The sequence below is a fragment of the Vombatus ursinus genome, unplaced genomic scaffold (assembly GCF_900497805.2).
Source record: "Vombatus ursinus unplaced genomic scaffold, bare-nosed wombat genome assembly UNPS02010320.1, whole genome shotgun sequence".
Taxonomy (NCBI): domain Eukaryota; kingdom Metazoa; phylum Chordata; class Mammalia; order Diprotodontia; family Vombatidae; genus Vombatus; species Vombatus ursinus.
The window spans coordinates 4,495,086-4,521,983 of record NW_020950098.1 but is presented as its reverse complement, the minus strand read 5'-3'; the positions used below and the strand labels follow the sequence as shown (position 1 = coordinate 4,521,983).

Below are 26,898 nucleotides of genomic sequence, written 5' to 3'. Positions count from 1 at the left end.
GATAGATAGATAGATAGATAGATAGATAGATAGATAGATAGATAGATGGATGGATAGATATGGTCACTCATCTTATCCTCCTAACAACACTGGGAGGTAGATGCTATTATTAGCCTCATTTTACAGTTGAGGAATCTGAGGCATAGAAAGATTAAATAACTTTTCCAGGGTCACGCAGTAAAGTAAGTGTCTGAAGCTGGATTTGAACTCAGGTCTTCCTCGTTCCAGGTTCAGTACTTTTTCCACTGCACAACATCCATCTTGCACTCCCTCAACTCTACTATTCCAATTCCTCAAATTTTCTCTCTGTCCCTTCAATATCAGAGGATGAAGGGTCCTTTTTTTCCCCCCAGAGATTGTCCTTCTACCTTTCACCGTGATCCGTTCCCATGTGCTGGTGCCTCGTTCCCATGATTATCCACTTGTCTTGCTTGCTTGTTCAGTCTTTTCAGTACTAGCTTTTACTCAGATCTCTCCCATCCTCCAGTATCTTAACTACATCCCTCAAGCTATCAGCCTAACTTTCTTTTCCTACTGATTGCCACATTTCTAGAAAGAATGGTCTATACTTACTGCTACCCATTCTCTACTCAACCCTTTGGTGACCTTATCTACAACCAGGGCTTTAATTATCACTTTTGTTGTGATAACTATCAAATCAATATTTCTTCCACCTCTCTTTTCAGTTCTTGTCTCCACATTTCCATCTGCCTATTTGACATTTTTATCTGGATGTTCTGCGGATATCTCAAACTCATTACCCTGTTCTCCCTCCGCACCCTAAAAAACAAAAACAAAAACAAAGAACTTTCCCCTTCTCCTAACTTAGTTCTGTTTATTGCAACAGGCATAATGATTGGGTTGGTCCCAGTTGATTACCTTGGCTTGAAATCTGGGCATTCTTGTTTACTTTTCCCCTCTCTCTCACACCTAGTCACTTACCAAATATTGTAAATTCAACTTCATCTATCCCTTCATTTCTACTCACACTCACCCCACTCCAGTTTAGGATTATTCCTTTTCACTTGGACTATTGCAATAACCTCTTAATTAGTCTCCACACTGCTATTCTTCCTTTGTGCTAATCCCTCTCAAACACTGCTGATAGTCATTTTTACAGTATATAGATCTCATAGTTGCCCCATCTCAAAAGTTCCTCAGTTATAGTGAATGAAATACAGACTCCATTATCTGGCATTTAAACCACAATCTGGCTCCAATTTCTCTTTCCAGCCTTACTTCACACTACTCTCCTTTACGATATATCTCCCTTTCATATACTCTTAACTCTAGCAGGACTAGAACTTGCTCATGGCCTGCCCCATGGCTGGATTGGGTGACCTCCCCTCACTCTAATTCTGCTCATTGAAATCCACAGTGCCTGGTACACATCAAGTACTTAATAAATGCTTATCGACTGACTGACTGAATGACTCTTTTTCCTTCAAGGACCAGTTCTAGTGCTATATCCTTTACGATACCTTCTCTAATCTCCTCCTTCATACAAATGGTTTCTTATTTATACAATCTTTTAAAATACTTTTCTTTGGACCTCATCTTTGCATTAGAATATCATATTCTAATTGACATTATGGTTATTTATACAGATATATTATTTCATCTGCCAGATTTAAAATTGTTTTTATATAATAGTACTTTTATCCCCCCCCCAGTTAAATGTAAAGACAATGTTTAGCATTTATTTTTGCAAGATTTTGAGTCCCAAGTTTTTCTCCCTCCCTCTCTCCCCACTCTTCTCACCTGCTAGATTTAAAATTCTTCAAGGTTGGGGACTATGTCTTATTTTATCTTTAAACACCTAGCATAATGTCCTACTGTACCTTACAGGCATTCAATACAGGTTTATTGAAATGAATCTCTAAAATTTTTCCATTTCAATACATTTCTGTGTCTGATTTTAAAATATACATGACTAATATCAATCTTTGAAAAATAGTCCTTGACAGAGAGTTAGGAGAATTGAATTTCCTTCTATCTTGTGAATTTAACTAGCTTTGTGACCTTGGACAAGATTCAACCTTTCTGAGGCCTCAATTACCTTATCTTTAAAAGAAGGAGATTGGGCTATATGGTCCCTGAAGCCCCTACCCACCCTAATGTTATTAATTTTTTGAAATATAGGGCGATAACCATACAGAAAAATGAAACTGGAATTTTTTGCTGATAGGGTTATCTTTTCCCTTGAAAGCTATAATTTTCTCTTGATTGTAATAATAGAAGTGTGGTTAATTCAGTGGAATCCCAGGAAATTAAGATTGTTCATCGATATCCAAGAGAGCCACATGACAATTTATGGAGATAACCCGTAGGCAGGGGAATGCTTTCAGGAACAGTAGGAGTCTTGTCTACTTTTGAATCTGAGATTCAGTCCCAGGATTCATTTTAAACCCAGCCTACATCTGCTAATTCATGGTGTATATAAATTACATACAGAGAATTAGGAACTGACTATGGAAATGTTAAGTTCTTTATTTTAATATGATGAGAAATGTATTATATGTACATTATGTATGTATATTAATTAGAACTATACAGTAATTAGAACTATGCAGTAGTAATTATATATAGTAATTAGAATTATTGAGAAGACAGCCTGGCATAGTCTATAGAGGAGTGGCCTTGGAGTAAGGAGGACCACCATTCAATTCCTTCTTCTGATATATAATAATTATATGACCATGGACAAATCACTTAACCTCTCTGTAGTACTTTAAGTAATCTTTTGAGGCTATAAATTGTAGATAAGTTGTCATTCTGTATCAGTGGGAGTTCCTACACTAATGAATTCACAGGGCTGGACCAAAAGATTAGAATTACAGGTATTGCAAAGAGGAATAGTTTAGGAGTCAGGAGTTTATCTAAAATACAGTTAGAACTTATCAGAGCAACATAGTTTTTCTGCAAAATTCTGGTGGTTCTCTAGCGGTCTGAGTTGTAGTTCTTACATTGAATCTGTTAAACCTAGATTGCTTAACCCTTATTTGTCTTGGATTATTTGAGTAGTTTACCTTTTTTGGGGGGGGGGGGCGGAGGACTGCTGTATTAATTTTTGCATTTTTATGTCACTTTTATCAAAACAACCTCAGTCTTTGATTTAATTTTTTCTCATTTATCTCTTCCAAATAACTCAACTATCATTCTTTTTCTAGTCTAATTGTATTAATTTAGTCTTGGGGGGTATTTTGAAACTTGTCAGAGTATCCATTAAGCACAGAGAATGTGCTAGGTTCTAGGCATACAAAGAAAGACAAAAAACAATTCCTGCTCTCATGAAGCTCACAATCTGATGGGGGAGATAACATACAAGTAACTATGTATAAATAAGATATCTATTTATCTATCTATCTAATCTATCTGCCTATCCAGCTAGGTGAAACAGTGGATAAAACATTAGACTTGGGATCAGGAAGAGTCATCTTTCTGAGTTCAAATCCAGCCTTATACACTTTCTAGCTGTGTGATTCTGGGCAAGTCATTTAAGCATGTTTGCCTCAGTTTCCTCATCTGTCAAATGAGCTGGAGAAGAAAATAGCAAACCGCTTCAGTATTTTTTTTCCAAGAAAATTCCAGATAGGGTCATTAAGAGTCAGACATGATTGAAATGAGTCAGCAACAACAATCTACCTATCTCATCTATCTATTTGATAAATTGACGCTAGTCTCAGAGGGAAGACACTAAGATTAAGGAAGAGTGGGAAAGACTTCTTGCAGAAGATGTGACTTTACTAGAGACTTGAAGGAAGCCAGGAAAGCGAGGAAATGGAGGATGAGGAGGATGAAGAGGAAGAATGTTTCAGTCATAGGGAATAGCCAGTGAAAATTCTCAGCATCCATTGTCATGTGAGAAATAGCAAGGAAGCCAGTTGTCACTGGATGACAAGAGTGTGTAGGAGAGAACAAGACGTAAGTGGACTAGAAGGGTGGGAAGGGGCTGGGTTATGGAAACCTTTAAAAGCCAAAAGGGAAGAGTTTGCATTTGATCCTGGAGGCCATAGGGAGCCACCGGAATTTAATGAATAGGGAAGTAACATGGTCAGATCTATGCGTAAAGAAAATCAGTTTGATAGCTGGATAAAGGATGGGCTAGAGTGAGAAGCTCATCATAGTTAAATCCTTCCCTTTGTTACTGTTCTCATGATACAGACTGAGAATTCCTTTTCCATCTGCATGTTGAGGAAGACATCCTTTTTAATCCTGTTGAGCACCTTCAGTGGTCAAATATTTTCTTGAATATTCAGACGATCTTTAAACAATGCTATTTCTATGATATCATGGAATCATATATTCCCATCACATGCATGGGAATGATGTTGTCTGAGAATTGCCAAGTGGTCTTCCAGAAGGGAATCTGATCATGAGGGCTTTAAAGTGGAGGGAAGAAGGTCATATACAATACACAATAGTTACTTGATAAGAAGACACGAGAAGACCAAGAATTCACAGTAGACAATATCCAAGCACAGAACTAGAGATTAAATCTGCAATCTCAGATGCTGATACAAATTACAAAATCTAGATTACAATCAAAATGAACTAGAGATTCTGATACAGGGATTCTGACCTGACAAGTGACTGTGATATGTGACTGTGACTATGACTGTGATACAAGTATCACAGAGTCATAGATTTCCACAATTAGAACATGTGTGGCAATCTGGTTCAAACCTGACAAAGAATTCCTTCTCCTGTGTTCTTGATAGGTGTTCATGAAAGCATATGAAGGTTTCCAGTTTGGGGAAGGACCACTGACTCCTAAAGCAACCTAGTTGGCTTCTATATATTTCAAATATTAGCGAGGTTTTCCTTATATCAAGTCTAAATTTACTTCATGGCAACTTCCACCCATTGCTGCTGGTTCTGCCCCCTGAAGCAAAGCTGAGTAAGCCAGACCCCTCTTCTACTCTACAGTCTTCCAATTCTTGCAGCCAGCTGTCTTGGCCCCTCAAGTATTCTTTTCCCAGTTCCAGGCACTCCCACCCTGGGACCCTAGGCTTCTGACTGGCGAGCCTTCTCCCTAACTAGCCTGACCCAGGCCCACCATGGTACTGCTGCTCCCTAGCCATCCTCATACCCCACGCTCCTGTCCACAACAGATCTGTTGCCCAGCACCACAGGCTGCAACATTTTCAATCTTCACCATTACTGTTGCATGGGATTCTATGAATACGGGTGAAAAGGACCACGGAAACATTGGTGGGGAAGGCATTATTTCTGAGAAGTTGTTGTGAAGGGGGCCCATTCCTAATCTCATGTCCATTTCCTTAGCTTCTGGAAAAAAACAATGCCCAATTCCCATCTCGATTGCATTGAGCATCCATATATTCATATCATCCACAATTGCAGGAAAATACCATTTGGTCTCTGTGGGTACAGCTTAAGAGTTGTTCCTGGAGTTGGTGGTCTTGACCCATACATTTGAACTTCCTTGTTTTCTTGGAGTGAATGACTCTGAACAGTGTTCCAGGGGACAGCAGGACTAGCTTGAACTTATCCATTCAGGTCAGTCTTGTTTGGATTGGCCTCTATTTTGGTTTGAATGGTCAAACACATGGAGGGATCATCTGGGTCCATGTGAGGACAAAGTCTGTGGTTTCCAAGTACTTTCTTTGCCTTTGGCATATTCTCTTCCTCTATCTCTCTGATTGACTCTGATAAGGGGCCAGGAATAGCAGAGCAGGACTGTTCTATGTAGCTTTGGTAGGTTGTCGCAGATGCACAGAATCATAGAATCTCAGTGGTGGAAGGGACTTCATAGTCAATCAATCAACAAATCAATCAACAAATATTTACTAAGCACCTGCTCGCTGTGCAATAGGGATAAAAGTATAAAAAAAGAAACAATCCCTAATTGCAGTAAGCTTACATGCTAAGAGGGGAGAATGCCCTCTTGTATAATCCATACCTGAATAAAAATCTTCTCTATGACATACACAACAAAACGTATACTTGGAGATCTTAGGAAGAGGAAACTCATTTTTTCCCAAGACAGTGCATTCCACTTTTGGATATTTCTAATTGATAAGAAGTTTTTCCTCCCTGGCATTGAGTGTACTTAGTCTTGTAAATTCTACTCATTTTTTTTTATTTTTTATTTTTTTTTTTTGCTAAGGCAGTCAGGACTTGCCTAGGGTCATACAGCTAGTAAGTGTCGAGTGTCTGAGGCTGAATTTGAATTCAAGTCCTCCTGATTCCAAGGCAGGAGTTCTATCCACTGCACCACCTAGCTGCCCCTTCTACTCCTTTTTTCTAGTTATGCTCTGTAAGGTTAAGCAGAGCAAGTCTAATGTCCCATCCACATGAAAGTCCTTCAAATACTTGAAGACAATCATTACAGTTCCCTTTATTCTTCTCTTCTCCTGGCTAAATATGCTCCGTTCCTTCAGTAGATTCTCATGTAACATGGACTTGAGACCCTCCGCCGTTTTGCTCAGCTTATAAATGACCTTCTTAAAATGTGACACCCACAACTGAATGCATGTGCAGTTGTGGTCTGGCTATATCTGAGATTACCTCCAATTTATTCTGCATGTGCAGCTTGTTTGTATATAATTGTTTTTTGTCTCCTTCATGGTTCCTTGAGAGCAGGGGCTATTTTTTTTTCTCTTTCTTGTATCCTCAATACTTAACACAGTTTCTGGCATATAGTAGGCACTTAATAAATGCTGGTTTACTAACCAACTGACCAACTAACCAGATTAGAGTATAAATGGAATACCACTTTCTTGGTCCTGGATCCCATGCCTTTATTAATGCAACCTAAGATTGTATTAGTTTTCTTCCTTCCTTCCTTCCTTCCTTCCTTCCTTCCTTCCTTCCTTCCTTCCTTCTTTCCTTCCTTCCTTCTTTTTTCTCTTTCTCTTTTTCCCTCTCTTTTTCATCACAGTTTGTTTTTTGCTAGGACCTATTCGTATGACCCAAAGCCCCTGAGATGATGATCTATAGTGGCCTGGGGGACAGTCCTAATCCCAGAGTTCCTGGCTTCACACACATGCAATTTTATATGTACGTATATATATGTATATATACATACATACACATATATGTATATATACAGCTTTGTATTTCTTAACTTTTAAAAAATTAACATGCATTTGATTTCTTTCCCACTCAAAAAAGAAGAAAAACAGAACCCTTATAAAAGTTATTCACACAGTCAAGGAAAACAAAATTCTCTCATTGGCCTTGTCTAGAAATGTATGCTTCATTCTGCATCTTGAGCCCATCACCTCTCTGTCAGGAGGTAACAGATTGCATTCATTTTATTGAAAGTTATATCACACTGCTGACTCATACTGAGCTTTCAATCCACCGAAACCCTCAGATTTTTTTTCAGATTAATTACCATACCTCTACCATATTGTACCTACGAAGCTGATTTTTGAATCCAACTCTAAGACCTTATTTTTATCCCTATTAAATTTTATCTTTTTAGATTTGACCAAATTTTCTAGTCTATCAAGATTGTTTCAAATTCTGGTTGCTTCATTCAGTATGTAAGTTATTCCTCCAAAGCACATCTGTGCCTTTGGGTTATTTGTCAGTTTGATAATTATGGCATCCATGTCATTGCCAAAGTCATTGAGAAAGAAACGTTGAACATCATAGGGCCAATTACAGATCCTTGGGGACTCCACTTGAGACCTCCTTCCAAACTGACATTGAAACATTAATGACTATAGGCTCTCATCATTCACCTATTTCCAAATTCACTGAATCTCTTTCTTTTCCTTGAAAATTCATGAGAAACTTGGATAAATACTTAGCTAAAATCTAGTTAGACCATTTCACCTATTAGATAACCTATTACCTACTCTGTATATATCTTCTATGTATTTATTTATATCTTATCTCCCTCATTAGAATACAAGCTCCTCAAGGGCAGGGACTATTTTTGCCTTTCTTTGTATCCCTAGAACTTAATATAGTGCTTAGTATATAGTACACACTTAATAATACTTAGTGACTGTCTGATTAACTATAGGCATACCTCAAGATCTTTTAGGTTCTGTTCCAGACCACTGCAATAATGCAAATACTGTAATAAAATGAGTCACATGAATTTTTTGGTTTCCCAATGCATGTAAAAGTTATATTTACACTATACTGTAGTCTATTAAATATGCAACAGTATTACATCTAAAGAAAAAATGGGTATACCTTAATTTAGAAATACTTTATTGTTGAAAAATGCTTGCTTACCCTCATCTGTCAACAGGCAATCATATCATAAGACCATGTGAAAAACAGATTTATTATAAGAGAAATGAACATGCATGTGGAACCCAAAGAGTTCACCCAAACAGTCCTTAAAGAAGTTTGTATACAAAAGGAGGAGGAGAAAACAAGAAGGGGTGTGGCATAGGAGGGGAAAGGTGCCATAGAGGTGGGAAAAAGGGCAAAACCACTCCCCAAGGGGAGGATCGAGGTGATGGCAAAAGTCCCATTCTTTTTAGCCGGGAGTGGCAGCTTTCACATTCAGGGCCTCCTGTATGCTCTGGATCCAATTTCTGGAAAATACGGCAACTCAAAAAGACAAGTTCAGGTGACCCCTTAACAGCCTATAACACATCTGAGCCTTCAGCAAGTCATCATCTTTTTGTTGGTGGAGGGGCTTGCTTCAATGGTGATGGCTGCTGACTGATCAGGGTGGCTGTTGCTGAAGGCTGGGGTGACTGTGGCAATTTCTTAAAATAAGACAACAATGAAGTTTGCCACATTAATTGATTCTTCCTTTCATTTGAGTACTTAGAGACCATTATAAGGTTATTGACTGGCCTAATTTAAATATTGTTGCATCTCAGGGAATAAGGAGGCCTGAGGAGAGGGAGAAAGATGGGAAATGGCCGGTTGATGGAGCAGTCAGAACATTTACAACATTTATCAATGAAGTTCATCATCTTATATGGGTACCATTCCCATATAAGATGAACCACCGTGAACCACACGCTGGCCCCAAATAATTGCAATAATAACATCACAGATCACCATAACAGATATTATAATAATAATGAAAAAGGTCAAAATATTGTGAGAATTACCAAAATGTGATACAGAGACACAATGAACACATGCTGTTGGAAAAATGGCACCTATAGACTTGCTTCATTCAGAGTTGTCACAAACCTTCATTTTGTTTTTTTTAAAAAAAAAAGCAATATGTAGAAAGCTTAATAAAACAAAGCACAGTAAAATGAGGTATGCCTGTACTTCTACTTTTTTTTTTTCCTGATCTACTAGTTTAGTAATCTGTTACAAAAAAGGAAATGAGGTTAGTCTGGCATGACCTAATTTTTTTTTTAAGCTTTAATTGGTATCATTTGTTTTAAGCTAACTCTTTGTTTCCAGGTCGATCCTTCTCCATACCATACCCAGTACGCTATCTCTTGTAACAAAACATAAAAAAGAAAGAAAAAAAAGCAGCCTAGGAAAACTAACCAACAAATCAACCATGACAATATATTCTGTGTTCTATACCCATAATACTCCACCTCTGCAAAGAAGGGAGGGGGCAGCATTTTATAATTTCTTTTTGGTCATTTTAATTATACAGCATTCAATTTAATTTTTTTTTGTTTTTTCCAATTCCATTGTTGTTCTCATTGTGTATGTTATTTTACTGGTTTTAACAAATTCAGCATGAATTAATTCAACTGTCTTTGCATGCATCTCTGAATTTTTCACATTCATTGCATCTTGCTGCATTGACATTATGATGCTTTAATGTTAATTTGTTTAGCCATTCCCTGCGTGATGAGCATTTATTTTGTTTCCCTTCTTTTTTTTTCTTTTTTCATTTTTTTTTTTTTACTACCATAGAAAGTGATTCTGGAAATATTTTTGGTGTATATGGAATCTTTTTGTGTGTGACTTCCATGTGGGGTACATGTGTAGCATCCTGATCCCTGGCTATGGATATTTTCATCACTCTTTAAAAGTAATTCCAAGTTGCTTTCCAGAATGGTCGGACCAATTCTCCATTGGCCTTTTCTCAGTCCTGATCCTTCTTGACCTCTGCAGCTTTTGATATAGTTGACAATGTTTTCCCTTGGATATTCTCTTCTCTCTGGGATTTTCATGTCTCTGCTCTCTTTTAGTTTTTCTCCTCGTTGACTCTTCCTTCTCAAAGTCTCCTTTGTCCTTCCAACTAACTGTGGGTATTTCCCAAAACTCTGCCCTGGACCCTCTTCACATTTCTCTCTGTACTCTGTTACTTGGTGATCTCATCTGCTCCCGTGAGTCCCATTATCATTTCTGTGCAGATGATTCCTAGATCTGCTCTCTTCAAATCTAATAGGCTTATTGTAAGATTATTCCTTTCTTTACTTTGCTCTATGACACATTCTAAGATATGATGGTCCTTTCCCCATAAAATTTCCATCATTTCTTCTCTAGCAGCTTGTTTCTTCTGTTGAATTGACCTTTGGTGGTTCCTCTACCCTTTGAAGGACAGGCAGCATGGTATCACTAGTAAATAAAGAACTAAACTTTGGGTTAAGAAGACTAGGGTGTAAGTCCCATCATTAACACCTAACTAGCTTTGTGATCCTAGGTAAGTCACTGAATCCCTCTATGGCCCAGGCAACTGTCTAAGACTTTAAATTGCAGAATAGTTTCAGATCTGCATTGATAGGAGAAGTTTCCTCACTAGTACTTAAGTTCATCAATGAAATCACAGACCCAGACCACAGGAAATTATTAGCTGGTCTGTTTTTGATAGAGACAGAGGGTGCAAATAGATGTCTGGATAATTTCTTCCTTATCTCAGCCTCCTGCCTTCTCTCAAGTCTCAGCTAAAGTCCCACCTTGTAAAAAGTCCTTAATCTTCATGCTTTCCCCTGCATTGATTGTCTTCGATTTATCCTGTGTATATTTTATTTATAAATAGTTGTTTGCATGTTGTCTTCCCCATTAGATCATGAGTTCCTTTGGGGTAGGTGGAGTCTGTTTTGGGTTTTTCTTTGTATCTCCAGTTCTTAGCACAGTGCCTGGTAAAAAAAAAAAAGGTGCTTAAAAATGCTTGTTGATTTTGCTTTCTTGTTTTGTCCCTTTTTCTTTAAAAACAACCTCTTCTGAGATGCTGTGCTTTCCCCCTAAAAGGTCTTTTTCTGTGCTTTTAAAAAATTCAGTGAAAAAGCAAAAGAAAACGATCTCATTTTTTACAAACTGTCCCCATAAATGAAATGTGTGCTGTGATGCACTGGTCCTTGAAGCTGTAACCAAATTGCTGGCAATTGTAGTTGGAGGAAGAAAACAAACGAGTTTCTATAGGAGGGGAAAAATATGGTTTTAAGTGGAAAGTACCTATTATAGAAATTCAGAGCCATTGGGGCTGGATATAAAAATTGCAATAAATTAATGATAGAGGTTACTCTTACAATTTCTTGTTGATGTATACATTGAACAAGTAGACTTATTTCCATTTGGAATTTTTCATAAAATGGGTATGAACTGTATTTGTGCAACATAAAATTTTTGAAAGCGGTCAACTTGTAATCTGTTTTGTCAGATTTACTAGTTTTTGTGCTCAAATATGTGATGTAGCTTTTAAAAAAAAAATGCCTGTTGATTTGATTTACCTTATCGCTTCTCTGTTGTTCCGTCTCCCATTTTGCTATGGGCGGTCTCTCATGCCTTTCTCCTTCCCTCAGCCTCTTAGAATCCCTTGTTTTCTTCATTTGCCACCTCCAACATGAGTTGTCTCCTGATCCCTCAGCTACTATAACCACCCTCCCTTTCTGAATTACCTTGAGTTTATTTTAGATATATTTATATAACGATTATAACGATTAGTGAGTCCAAAGAACTGAGGAGCTGTACCCTCTCATTCTTCACTAAGGGGACCCTCTGCTCTTAACTCACATACTTTTTGACTGATTTAGTCCATGGGGAATCTGACCATTTTGAAGAAGGGTCAAACTACTTCTTGAACTATTTTGCCCATTACACCTGCCCCTGATACCTGGGGGAAAATGATTTAAAGTTTAGTTTGTCTCATGTCTAGAGTCTCCCCCAAAAGGAGGAGTGGAAACTCAGTGTTCAACATGAATCAGACATAGGACAACTATTTATTTCCTATACAAAGAAGTTATTAACACAAAAGCTTCTAATAAGTGTGGGTTGACAAGAAAATCAATATCTTATAACTTATAAGTACTGTTTTACTTTCTTGAGAAATTAAGACAAAACCATTAAACATAAAATATTTGGCAAGATTGCTGAAGAGATGCTTAACATTTCAGCTTGGCTCTATGCTCCCAACAATTCTCTTCAGGTCCCAGTTTTCTGGCAAGTCAGACCAGATTTGGATTTGTCCTCTTGCTTGGGGCCATTTTCTTGATGCAAAACTTCCCATCTTCCTTCCCTTCCCCCCCCCCCTTGCCTTCCCATTCACCTGACTAATGAACCCGGGATCTCCAACCTCTCAAACTCACATAGTTGACTCCAAGACTGATTATGCATACCCATTTCAGACATGTTCTTTGGTCATCTATGAGAAGGCAAAGAAACCCAGAACAGATGAGGCAGCTAGGAGCCAAGGTTTAAACTTATCTAGTTGAGTCTCCCTGCTACATGACAGTGGTTGTCATGCTACTGGGGAGGGATGGGAGAAGGGCATATGATTTCTCCCCCAACCCTTACACAGAAAGACTCAAATAGCCCTGCCATGATTTGTAGCTAGGAAAAGAAGAAAAAAGTCCGAAAGTGGGTTATTTTCTTTTAAAGAAACCACATAGTCTTTTAACGTTCAGCCAAAAAGGGGATGACTTTGTCATACCCAAAGTACCTGAGTCCTTCTTCACTGGCCAGAAACAATTAGGGCAGTTCTAGAGAAAGTGATACTACAAATATTTTTGTATATATGGACCTTTTTCTTTTTGTCTTTGACCTTCTTAGAGTATATACTTAACAGTGGAATATTCTTGGTCAAAGAGTACAATTTACATATTTTTTTTTCACCGAAGAGTTCAAATCAAAGTCAACAAAACCAAGATGAACATGACAAATTTGCTCCAACTTACAGAGAACACAACAGCAGTGATTCATTATGTTGTACGCTGATGAGGTCAAATTTGAGTTGGTTCGTGTTGAACTTCTAGAAGTGGATTATCTGCCAATGTCATCATTAGGTAGTGTAGGGTCATGAGAAAAATGAGTTGTTGCTATTTGGTACGCATGACTGGGAAATGTATAAGTGCATGCTAAATAATCTTTGTGTGGAAGTTAAAAGTGCCCTAATATCCATTATATTTTTAATGTCATTCATTTCGGAAAATACAATATAATAAGGTGGTTTTAAAAAATCCCTGTAACTTAAAAAATAGAAATAATTTAAAAAACAGGTGTAATCAACTGAAATTTTTAGCAATTAAATTTAATTGCATTACATTTTTATTGTTTCTAATTATTTGAAAAGTGAAAAATAGTTTTCTTGATGGCCAAATAAATAATCAGTTTGAATAAGACATGTAAAAAAAATGTGAGCAAAGAAAAATGTAGACATTTTGAGTGGTGGAAATAGAGAAACACAAAGTAAAAAGCTTAAATCAGAAAATCCAGTCCACTGTATTTATCATTGGGTTGATTTGCTTTATATGAATGCTTTAGCTGAAAATAGCATGAAACCTCATTAACTGAAATGACTTTTTGAAAGTATATATATAGAATGTGCTATCAAGAACAGCCATTTTCGTGGAAGAAAATGAATGCTTTTAATAAGCAAAAACAACTTTTACAAAACCACATCTGTGACATCAAAAAGATTTCTTGTGTAAGGGTAGAGTTCATTGATATACTCAATCTCACCCTGCTTAAAGTGAGTCATAAGATAGATGTTCAATTCAATCAATTCAATCATAGGCTTTCAACTAAGTGGAAAGTCCTTTGAACTGGAATAGTTGCATAAGAACGTAAGAATCTTGTTCAGATAGACAGAACACTTGCACAGCCCCCAGGGATTATCTATAAATTACCAAATGAGTTGAGAAACTGGAGCAAGAGTGAATTTCCAACAAACCCCCTGAGAAAGAATTGCTTGGGGAAGAGAGAGAAGGAGAGACTGTGAGTCTCCTTCCCTCTCTTATCTTTGGCTGGAGGAGAACTTCAAAAGCTTAAAGGGGGAAAAAAAGCTTTAAAGGGTCTGGAAGATTTTATACTTCCCATCTTCCTATTATTCCTCATTTTCCATCCTCCCTCCCTTCCCATCATCCCATTGTCTACGCAGTGGTTGGTGTCAGTGTCTGCATAAAGATCCAGTAACAGCCTAGATTCATGGCTGTACAAGGAGCCCAGCAATGAATTACACCATGCCTAATGAGAATGTCTTGAGCACCCACCAATAGGTCTAAAGGACTTGCAGCTGTGAGTTACCTCTTTGCTACATGAACTCCCTAAGTTTGAGCCCACTTTCCCCTGGATTGTGTATATAGTTATGAGAGAGTGTGTTGCAGATTTTGAGGGATTGTTTTATTTCAAATGTTCCTATTGTACCAACTCAGTATAAATGCTATTTAAAGCGGCTGGCTAAATGATTCTTGGGGAGAAGAATATTTGTTGGGGCTCAAGCTAATGGTATTAGACAATTTCCCCCAACTCCTCAGGAGTAGCCCATTATAACCCTGAGAAAGAGATACAGCTAAGCTCTGGGCATCCAACTTGTAAGTGGCAGTGGTAGCTGGGATAAAGACCTGTAGAGGTTTTGTGGGCTACACTTGCATCATGTAAGGTTGCTTACAGAATCACAAAATATCACATTCAATGAAAGAAAACCTACAGCTACTGATGTGGGTGAAATGAAACATGGCAAATCTTATTCAAAGCAGAGTCAAATGTTTCCACTTGCAAATACTGCAGTGGGAAGGGCATATTTTAAAAGACCTTTGAAACAGATTTGAAAAAAACCATGATCTTCCTATTTTGCATTTCAAGTGGATGAAGTAACAGAGGCAGTTAAAGAAGTTCATTTGATTAAAAATGTATGAGGTGCTGTTGAAACTACTATTGAGGAAGATTTGTTACTTTGTATATCTATTGATAGTAACATTAAATAGAAATTTTCAACATATTTAGCAGATTTTTGGATGAAATTGGTATACTGTGGAAGAATTGTATTAGATTCAACGACAGCTCAATCAGCGTCAGGACAAAATGTTGGTCTTCAAGCACTAATTGAAAAGTGGCATACTCCCTCTGCAATATGGATACATTTCATGCTTATATTGAGAATTATGCTGCATATAGTTTTTAAAAGTTGTTTTAAAGCTAACTTTATTTTTTTTAACATTCATTAAAAGAAAATCTCATTTGTGAAATTGACACATTGTGGGGGCATAACATAGGGACTTTTTTATATTATTGCGGAACTCACTTCCTTTTTTGTGCTGAAGTATTTCTAAGGGTCTGAATTAAAAGAAGAAATAGTCATTTTATGTGATACAAAAAAGATGAAGCAAAATTTTCTTCCTGAAACTTATGTATTTGGTGTATGTTTTTGAGTACTCCAAACTGAGCACTGAAAAATAAGTCAATGCGATGTCTCGATTTCATCTTCTGAGCCAAAAAGATGAAGTGATTGCATCTTCAGAAAGTTAGAGCTGTGCATAATAAGTTTAGAAAATCCTATTTTTGATATGTCTCCTGATTTAAAAAATACCTACCCTGAACATGAAGTAGAAGAAGGTAAATACCTGTTTATCAATCACTCGACTGAACTTCAGAAGGAATTCTCATTTTATTTTAAAGACCCCAACATTTGTAAAAATGAATGGATGAAGAACTCATTTAAAAGAGAGGTGGGGGAGGGACCACATTAAAGTGACAGTGGTATGAATAGAACAAAGTAGTTGTATGCAGGAGATGTTGTAAAGGTCAAGATTTGGCAACTGATCATGTGTGTGTGTGTGTGCACATGTGTAGCAGTCTAGGATAATGAGACAAACATGGAAGACTGGGAGAATCCGGTGATTCAACAGATACAGGGAAATTTGGAAGAGTAGGGGAGGGAAGGGGGAGATAATGAGTTTGGTTTGGAACATATTCGTTGAACCTATTCAATTTAAGATGTTTCTGGGACATTCAGTTTGAAATGTTCAGTAGGCACATGGTGATGTGTCAAATGGGAAGGTCAGGAGAAAGACTGAAGATGTGTATATATATATGTACATATATGTATATACATATGCATAAGTATATATGTGGATATGGATAGTGTATATATGTATGCATGTGTGTATATGCATATATATGTGTGATATGTATATATCATTGTATGTGTGCATATATGTACGAGAGAGAGAGCGAGCACCTTCTGTGTAAAGACGGTAGTTAAAGCCGTGCTAGCTGATGAGGTTATCGAGAGAGGACATAGAGAAGGAAGAGAAGACTAAGGGAAAGACCTCAGGGAACACCTGCAGTTAGTGGGTGTGATTTGGAGGATGGACCGGTAAAGGAGATACGGAAGGAGGGATCAGATATAGAAGAGAACCAACAGAAAGTTGCGTCATAAAAATTCAGAGTAGGGAGTATCCAAGAGGTGCGGGTGGTCAAGAAAACACCGGGTCAAGAGGGATGAATACAAAGAAAAGATCTGTAAATCTGACAATGAAGAGCTCATTGGTCACTGTGTAGAAAGCAGTTCCAGTTGAGTGGGAGACCAGGCTGCAAAATGTTGAAAGGTGAGTGAGAAGATGGAAGCTGAGGCAGTGAATGTAGACAGACAGATTTTTCAGGGAGTTTTGTTGATAGAATCATCGGACCAGGTGATACTCTAAAGGACATTTGTTCTCTGACACTACAGATGAAAGCACTCAAACTCAAGAGCGAAAGGGACCTGCCTGAGATCACCCAATGTGGTAGACCTGGGTCCAGAAACCAACTCTTAGTTTACTTCCTGTTATGGTTTTATTTTTGTTTTTGTTTTTGTTTCTGTTTTTTGGGTTTTTTTGGCTAGGCAATGGGGTTAAGTGACTCGCCCAGGGTCACACAGCTAGTAAGTGTCAAGTGTCTGAGGTCAGATTTGAGCTAAGGTCCTCCTGACTCCAGGGCCAGTGCTCTATCCACTGAGTGACCTAGCTGCCCCCAGTTCCTCTTCTTCAATTGTATTTTTCTCTGTCTTTAAAATAGAACGACGATATTATTGTCACTACATAGCTCCCAGTGTTGTTGCGAGGGAAATATCATATAAATTATAAAGGGTAGATTATTGCAGCATCCTCCATAGTCTCTTTGCCTCAAGCAGATCCTCTGTGTGACCCTGGGTAAGTCATTTAACCCCATTGCCTCCCCCTGCCTCCAAATAAAAAGGCAGATCTGATCTGACCATGTGACTTCCCTACTCAATCAACTCCAGTGGTTTCTTCTTGTCTCTAGGATCAAATATAAACTCCTCTGTTTGTCTTCTAAAGCCCCCATCTTTCCAGGCCCCCTGGATATTACTCTCCCACCCATACTCCTCCATCCAGGCACACTGGCCTGCTCTTGCTTCTTCACACAAGATATACTGGCTGCCCCCAGGCTTGGAATGCACTCCCTCTTCACCTCTGCCTCAGAGCCCCTCTCCCTCTTGTTTAATTCTCTGTGCCTGTATCTCCAGTGCCCACTACGGTGCGTGGTTCATAAATACTTATTGATTGATTGACTGCTGATGACAACTCGCGTTTTGCTAATATCTCAAGATATATAAAGTACTTTCCTCACAACCTTATGAGGTAGGTAGTAGCAACTGCTGTTGCCCTTTAATCGAATCTGTGACTCCTACAAGGCAAGTGAGAATTTTATCGCTTCACTCCCAACGCCTATATTTTGGTCGTCTCATTTTTAGATTAGAGCTCGATCCTGTTTTCCTCTTCTCAGTGTTGTCCTGATAACTCCTGGCTACCTACACCTGAAGGTGATCATTCAATATTCCACAGTTCTCCAATATACTGTGAGGATACGCTTGAGATTGAGTGTCCTAATGGTAACCAAATGGAAAGCCTTCGAAATGACGGGGAGTGATTTCTTCACTGAAACATCTTCTAGATTCATTCATGCAGAGCAAGAATTTTGAGTTTTTTGAGTTTCCTCCAGTCATTCAGCAAATATTTTATTAAGTTCCTAATGTGCTAGGTGCTTGGGGAAGTATAAATGTTAATAAGACTTGATCCCTAAATCCAGGAAGTTTGTAATCTCGAATTACTGTGACCTGGGAAAAAAGAGACAAATCTTTCCTTCTAGATAATAGCACGGAAGGAACCTTGTCATAATTTCTTATAATCTTGGCCCCTCTGTCCAAGTTCCATCCAGGATCAGGATATAACTCCAGACTTGACTCTTTGCCTTTAATTGTCTCCTTTACTCACCTCTGGGCCCAGAGCTGTCTACACTTTATAGGAACTCTAAGTGATACTAGAGGATGAATGGTCCCTGCCAGAGAGGCAGGCTTCTTCTCCTTCTTTTTCTTTTTTTTTTATGTAGTTCAGTTTTTCTTTGTGTTCCCCCAACACCCAGCATCCTACCTTGCAGTAGTAGGCACTTAATAATTATTTGTTGGATCAAGTTGAATGCAGAATTAAATCTAAATATTTTAGCTTTCGTTCTGGGCCCCCTAAGCCATGGGCCCAACCCACCTTTTCAGCCTTATCTCCTTCTTCTACTTTGAAGTATATGCTTTGCCTCCTAATTAGAAGCTCTTCCATCCGTCCTGGACATTAGCTGCCAAAATCATCTTGCTAAAGCACACATCTGACCATGCCACTTCTCTGCTGGAGAGTGGTCGGTGACTCTGCTGTGATACCTAGCTGCCCTATATCTACTCTACACTTCCTCAATTCTCCCTGAGTTCTCTCTCCCTTAGTTGCCCTAGGTGGGACAGTGGATTGAGAACCGAGCCTGGAGTCAGGAAGACCCATCTTCCTGAGTTCAAATCCAGCCTCGGACACTTACTAGCTATGTGACCCTGGGCAAGTCATTTAACCCTCTTTGCCTCAGTTTCCTGATCTATAAAATAAGCTAGAGAAAGAAATAGCAGACAACTCTAGTATATTAGCCAGGGAAACCCCAAATAGGATCATGAAGAGTCAGACATGACTGAAAACAACTAAACAACAACAGATCTACATTGATTTTTTTTTTTATTTATTTATCTCTCCACCTTTAAATTGGGGCTTTATGCTGGGATCAAACTCCTGTGGTGTTTGGTGACATGGGGTCAACTCTACTGGTCTTACCTCATGTCATTTGAACTGACCTTTGTCTCCTGGGTTAGGTCCCACTGAATCTTTGAGGTTTTGAGTTCTAAATGTTCAAGGCCCCCTGTGGCATCTCGGGACAGAGTTTTAGAGTCCTCAGATCACCTGGGCCTGAGTATACCCTCTCTGAGCATGACACGATACTGTTTGTTTGCTCCCTAAGGCTTTTTCAGAGGGTCCCTCTGCTGTTGTTGCCTTCAGACACAGAGCCTCGAAGGCTGCATGTGTCCTTGGCCCACCTTTGGTCACACTGTGACTCTCCTATGCTGACCTTGGTTTTGCTGGGGGCCCGTTTTCTTACTGTCCCGAGGCTCCTGGATGGTTTTTGTGTAGTTCAAGGCTAGAAGAAGTCACTTACTGTAGTTTTTCATTGATTTCTTTTCTTTTCTGGTAAGCAAGACAAATTTAATTCTGACTAGTGCAGCTCCAGATCCTCTTCCTTCCACTATTATGCTGGCTTTAAATGTCAGTATGACATCATTAGGGTAAAAAAAAATGACACAGAGTGATACAAGTACATTTATACAGTTAATAGTGTCAACCTTCAGCATCAATTCAGAAACGTAGACTACTCTGTGATTATGAAAACAGTTTAGTATTCATCGGATTTCTTGATCATTTTTTAGTTTGGTATGAACTTCTAGGTTTTGATGGAGTGAAGACTCTGGGCACTGGGCATTCTATATTTATAGGAATCTGAATAAAACATGAGATTTTCCAAATATAAATTCCACCTTTAAAAAGTCATTCATTCCTTATATATAGAATGTAATTTTTTTCTTTTCTATTCCTTTGAGATCACAGTTAGTCATTGAGCCCAATTCTCCTGAATCTGAATAATTAATCAGATTAATAGATTAATTAGTTATTTAATAGATTCTTCCCTCCCCTCTCCAAGACATCCAGTACCCATTTAAATCCCTTCACAATCTAGCTACAGCCCACCCCTCCAAGCGTACGCATATATTCTACATTTCAGGCAAAATGGTGCCCTTGTTTCCCCAAATAGAAATGGCATCTCCCATCTCCATGCCAGTGCTCAGTGCTTGTAATTCTCTCCCTTCTTGCCTTTCACTCTTGGATTTCTTGATTTCCAACAGAGTCTAACCCATCAGGGGCAGCTAGGTGGCACAGTGGATAGAGCTCTCACTTTGGAGTCAGTAGGGCCCGACCTCAGACAACTTGACATTTACTAGCTGTGTGACCCTGGGCAACTCACTTAACCGCAGTTGCCTAAGCAAAAAAACAAAGACAGAATCTAACTCCTCTGCATCCTCCAGGAAGTCTTCTCCATCCCTTTAGTTCTTCTGGTTCTCTCCCTCTTCCAAGAAAAATGTACAGTTATCCCTTCCACATTGTGGGGGTTAGGGACATAGTGCCCCCCCGCAATCTGGAAATTCTGCATAAGATATTTTGGTCCTCCCTTCATACCGAAGAAGTCTGAGTTATTATGGTATTAAAAGATAAAATATGTTGATCTTATACAATACTGTACATATATTTTATGCATTTCTGAATTTCTAAACTTATTATGTTTCTAATTACGTGTTTCTAAACTTATTATTATGAGTTTCTAAACATAATTATTCTAAACTTATCTTCTGCTGGCCTTTGTGTGTTATCTGCAGCTTTTGCAAAACTCACAAAAAAATTCCCATTGAATGTCTTATGCCGACCCACGATATATTGAAACTACTATGGGGAAAGGTGCAATGTGGAAGGGATAATTGTATATCCTTTTCATTTATCTATTCTCTCCTTCCCCCACCCCCGTCCTCTAGTAATATACTGTTTCAGGACAGAGATTGTTTTTTGTTTTCTCTTTGTCTCTCTCGTATATAGGACAATGCTCAGAAACTCAGTAGGTGATTAATAAATGCTCATGTTGGAATGTGCTTTCCCTCCAAATGTCATACTCTAAACTTCAAGACCCTGTTCATGTGTTCAGAAATGGTTGATATCACTGGGAGTAGTTTTCAGGCTAGATATAATATAATCATATTGGGTCAATTTTGCCTGAAGTCATGAATATCAATATGTGTGTTACTATGATCTGATCTTTATATGAAATAAATTGAATCTACAATTGTTTAAAAAAAAGTCTTATTCCTAGTGACTGCCAAGTAGGGTGGCACCTTACTTCTCTAATGAGTATACTACTTATGAAACTCTTAGAATCTCTAGAGAAAGTAAATTTAGTGAAGGTTTTTGTTATAGACCAACAGGATTCAGAAAAATTAAATAAACAGTTCATTGCACATTCTTATTTAGAATTTTTTGAAAGTGAAATTGTATTCCTAGAATGGTGCAGTCATTTAGGTTGTGTCCAACTCAGTGACCCCATCTGGGGTTTTCTTGGCAAAGATACTGTGGTGGTTTGCCATTACCTTCTCCAGTTTATTTTACAGATGAGGAAAGTGAGGCAAACAGGGCTAAGTGCCTTGCCCAGGGTCACATAGCAAGTGTCTGAGGCCACATTTGAACTCAGGAAGATGCATCCTCCTGACTCTAGGCTGGGTGCCCTATGCACCGCGCCACCTAGCTGCCCTTGAAATGTTGCAATAGAGGAAACAACTTCCAAAGTGAAATTTAGATTGGATCTAATGATTTCTCTGGTCTTGGAAATGCTATATTTTAAAAACATGAATGGAATAGTAAATGCATTATTTTTTTTAAAAAATTGAATTTCTACTCCAGTGCAATGAAAATACCAGAGACGCATGTCAATGTTAACAAGTTTGATCAATATGCTTAGAATACCTTGAATGCCCTGGATAATAAAGATGTATCTGTTCTTCTCTGTAAATTGATTTGTTTGTGATTTTCTTCCTGGGAGTAGATACTAGACAAAAATGTCTTTGAATAACCTGAAATAGTCATTGTTTGTCCTTAGACAGAGAGTATTAAGGCAACTCAATAAAGCAATGGGCCAGTTTCAGTGAACTTGGAAATAATTATGAGACTACGATCTAGTTCTGTGCACTATCCAATTCTCAATCCATTAGTTACAATGGCAGGAAAATCAGAAAAAGACTGCCTACATTCTGCAAATAAAGAGCGTGTGTGTGTACACGTGTGGAATGATATGGGAAGCAATGGGAGGAGGGCAGGCCTTGCCTTTGACACCTCCATTATGTTAAGCGACAAAGTGTTCACCAACATCAGCCCTGCTGGGGTTCCTTTTGCTGCTTGCCCCTTCTTCCCTGCTCCATGTTATGGTAATGGAGACTCTTAGAAGCGCTCCCTCAATTTGCTTCCCTGATTTTTCATTCTGATATCTAAGCGTTCAGCCCTGAATTGGAGACTCCAAAATGGTTTAAACTTAGGTTGTGTTTAGGAATACAGGTAGTAGAATCTCTTAAAAGGTAGGAACCTTTTTGCAGAGAAGCATATAATTCCATCTTGGAAGAGGGATAAAATGTAAGGGTGGGCGATCATTAACAGCTTAGGGGATTGTTTTATTTTTCTAACAATATTAGTATAACATAATAATATTTTCTAGTGTACATTAAAACACGTATTCATTTATCATTTGCATTCTAAAGTCTATAGAACAATCTTTGTTCTATTTGGCCCCAGAGGACAGAGCCATGAGTGAAGGTTGCTAGGAGGCAAATTTAGAATTGCTTTAACGTAAAGAATTTTTAAGCCCCTACTATGGTGGGTGCTGGGTTTGCAAAAGGAAAAAAAAATCAAACAGTCCCAATTCTCCTGAAAGGAAAGGAGGAGGAATGTGCATAGATAGGCAAATACAAGATATCTATCGAATTAAAATAAAGTAATTAAGGGGTATTGGTGGAAGCACTAACAGCTGGGGAATAACAGAAAACCTCATGCCTGATGGAAGTACCGCTTGAGTTGAGTGTTGAAGGATGTTAGGGCTTTCAAGAGGTGGAGCTTTTCAGGAATGGTGGACATGAAAGATGCGATGTCACGTATGACGAGCATATAGTAGGCCACTTTGCTGGAGTGTAAGGAGGGACAGTAATGTCTCATCAAGTTGGAGAAATAGGTGGTAGCCAGGTTGTAAAGAATTTTTAAAAGCTGGACAGCAGGAGTTTGCATTTTATTTTTAGAGGTAATAGGGAGCCACTGAAGATTCCTGAGTAAGGAAGTGACATAATAAGACATAAAGCAAAATTTTCTAATGATGAAAGCCATGTAAATCCAAAATGTACTACCTCCAAAGGGTTTTTTCTCAGTGGAAATCTTTAAATGAAAGTTGGGTGAGTGTGTTGTAGAGCAGATTCCTGTTACAGGTATGTTTTGGATTGGATGGACTCGGGTCCCTCTCAACTTTGAGATTCTGTGTTTCTATAAATGATGGAATGAAGGGAAGGAAAAAAATCAAATAGGGCTATTCTGGATGCACCTCCTGGATTTTCCACTTTTTGGGGAGGGCAAATATTAAATATTATATAGGTTATACATTCCTCTGAAAACTGGGAATACCCATAGCACCTATCTCCCTGGGTTGTTGTGAGGGTAAAATGAAATAATATTTTTGGAAACCTTAAAGTGCTATATGAATGCTATCCATTTTTGTTATTATCATGGTCATAATTATACTATATACTATACTATACTATGTTTCATACTAATAGGAGTATGAAATAGTCATTATTTGTTGAAAGTTATTATTATTTATCATTATTAGACAAGGTTTTTTGTGAGGATAAAATTAGATAATAGTTGTAAAGCAATCTGAAAACCTAAAGTGCTATATAAATGCTAGCTATTATTATTACTACTATAATACTATATTGACTAACAGGATTATGAAACAGTCATTTGAGAATTATTATTGTTATTATTGTTAGACGAAGGTTTTTTTGAGGATAAAATGATATAATATTTGTAAAGTGCTTTGCAATCTTCAAAGTGCTTGATAAATGCTATTATTATTAGACCAGATTGACTAACAGGCTCGTGGAATGATCAGTTTATTTGAAAATTATTATTTTTATTATTATCATCGTACTAGGATTGGGTGTGAGGATAAAATGAGATATGTGTAAAGCACTTTGCAAACCTTAAAATGGCATATAAATGCTAGCTGTTGTTATTGTTAGACTATATTAACTAACAGGATCATGAAATGGTTACTCGGTTTATTTGAGATTGGAGGCGTAGAGCTAAGTCACGTGTTTTTCATACCTCATTGCAACTAGGTATAACTGCTTAAAAATCCATGAATGTAGGGGCTCTATTTCTGTTGTTGCAAAAGGCAAGACCCCTTTCCCCATGCAAACCATTTGATTTGAGCTTTTATGTGTGTGTGTGTGTGTGTGTGTATATATATATATATATATATATCCCCCCAAAAATTGGGCAAAATGATTTTGCCACTAGATGGAGCCCTGGCTATTTGGGTTAAAGCAAAAGCAGGCCTGATATCAAATAACAGTTGGTCACCTCAGGCTGGAGGCTCCTCTGAGGAAGGGACGAGGATTTTTTAATTGCAGCCTGTGTTTCTGTTGCTGGCCTGACCTGCGGAGGAGAGTGACATCACTGGTTTTCTTTCCATGGCATTGTAGCTGGCTTGGCCCGCCGGGCTTTGACACAAGCCAGATGGCTGCTGTGATTGGAAGCTGATCAGGCTGCCTGGGACTGCAGTTGATGAAATAGAATAGGAAGAGGGTTTTTTACGATCAGTTGCAGAAGTACAATAAGGCTGCAGCTTTGCTGGGTAATTACATTTTCACTGCGCACTTTATCCCTCACAGAGAAGGTAACTTTCCCTTCTGTCTCCCCCACCCCAAAATACATTTTTTTAAAAAAAATATTGTTTGTGGTATTGTTAGGTATCGACTTTTGATCTTTTATTGGCCAGTAGTCTGCTCCAGAGGAATGTTCTTCTACTGGTCCTGTAGTCACTCGTGAAAATGACATGTTTATTTCTGTTTAATGGTTCTTCCAGGCAGGGCATTGTGAAACTTACCTTTCCTGCTTTGCTCCCTTTTGTCTCCGGGTAGTAATGCAAAAATGTGGTGGTTTTGACATGGGTTTCGTTTGGAAAAGTCAGAGTTCAGGCATGGTAATACAAGCAGATTTCTGTCAGATAGACTCCAGAATGTTTTGGTGAAATATATTACTGTGTATTATGTGTTTGTTCTTAAAGGGAGGTCAAAAGAGACCAGGGGAAAACTCTTTTTTTGGCTTCAGGAAATGAGCAAGACTCACTAATTTTAGGGAGATCGAGGAATTGCTAGAGGTTTGGTATCTTGAATCATTTCTAATGCTGGTTTCACTTCAGACCTTGGAGGATCTGACAGCGTTTTACTTTGATATTTGTAGTCTGCGATAGGCAACAAGCTTTTGAACTATTTTACATTAAAAAAAAAAAAGTATGGCAAGAGGAAACTGTCCTCTCTTAAGAGAGAGAGAGAAAGAGAGAAAGAGAGAGAAAGAGAGAGAGAGAGAGAGAGAAAGAGAGAGAAAGAGAGAGAAAGAGAGAGAGAGAGAGAGAGAGAGAGAGAGAGCTATTAAAACTTAAAACTGTCCTGAGACTTTTGGGACACCATGTATACTAAGTAGACGAGAGTTAATATCAGGGTGGAAGGCTCTAGCTGTGGTAGTTGAAAGGTAGGGTGGGGAATGGAGAAGGGACCCAGGAAAGTCCTCTTAGAAGGTGGGATTTGAGCTGAGTTTTGAAGAAAGCCAGGGAAAGCTGGAGGCAGAGGTAAGAAGGGAGTGCACTCCAAGCATAGGGCACAGCCATTGCAAAGGCTGGGAGCCGGGAGAGAATGTAAGAGGAACAGCAAGGACAGTGTCACTGGCCTTCCAGCCTCATTTCATACTACTTCCCTTTATGCACTCCATGTTCCGGCCAAACTACATTACCTGTTCACCAGGATCTCATTCCGCTTTCCCTGCTTTCATGCATTTACATGGACTGTCCTACATGTTTGAAAAGTAATCCATGCTACATTCCTCTACCTATTAAAACCCTTTCCTTCTTTCAAGGCTCAGTGTAGGTACCACTTCCTTCATGAAGCCTTCTGGGATCCTTCTAGCTAGCAGTCACCTTTCCTTCCTCAAATTTCCTTGGATAGCTTTGTCTGAATCTCTTCCTTTATCATGGTCATCTCCTATCATTTTTTAATTTATGCTGTGTTGCTATCCCTAATTAGATTGCAAGTTTCCTGTAGTCAGGGTCTTTGTCTTTTTAAATTTATGTCTCCTTAACTTCTAGCACATTTATTAAATACAATGTAGGCTACATGTAATAAATGTTTGAGTTGAATTTGCCATTCTACCCTTCCCCCAGTTCTCTTTAAGAATACCTCAAAGGGCCATGCTGCCTCAATGTGCGCAGTACATTTTTCATTCATAAGGCAAAGAAAATGGAGACAGTAGGATGAAAATTTTTATTTCAAAGTAAAATTGTATGTGTTGTGTATATACACACACATATACACACATTTGTTTATTTATTTTGCATTAGTTGTCATCCTTTCCAGTGTTAAATGATGGCTTGAGTCTAGACCAGCAGTTCTCAAACTTTTGGTCACGAGATCCCTTTTCACCTTTTCACTCTTAAAAGTTATTAAGGACCTCCCAAAGAGCTTTTGTTTCTATAGGTTATATCAATGTTTATCATGTTAGAAATTAAAATGTGAACATTATTATGAAGTTAGTTTTGAGCTCATGG

At 38.3% G+C, this 26,898-nt stretch overlaps 1 protein-coding gene across 3 annotated transcripts in view; it reads left to right on the top strand.

Moving 5' to 3' along the window:
• MSRB3 (methionine sulfoxide reductase B3) overlaps positions 1 to 26,898 on the top strand; it is a 200,361-nt gene that overhangs the window by 9,230 nt on the left and 164,233 nt on the right. The window contains exon 1 of one of the 3 annotated variants that reach the window (XM_027854187.1): positions 24,922 to 24,975. The exons of the other annotated variants lie outside the window; for them this stretch is intronic. The gene's annotated coding sequence lies outside the window, so the exon portion shown is untranslated. Of the gene's footprint in view, positions 1 to 24,921; positions 24,976 to 26,898 lie in introns of those variants that run through there. 3 annotated transcript variants of the gene reach the window in all.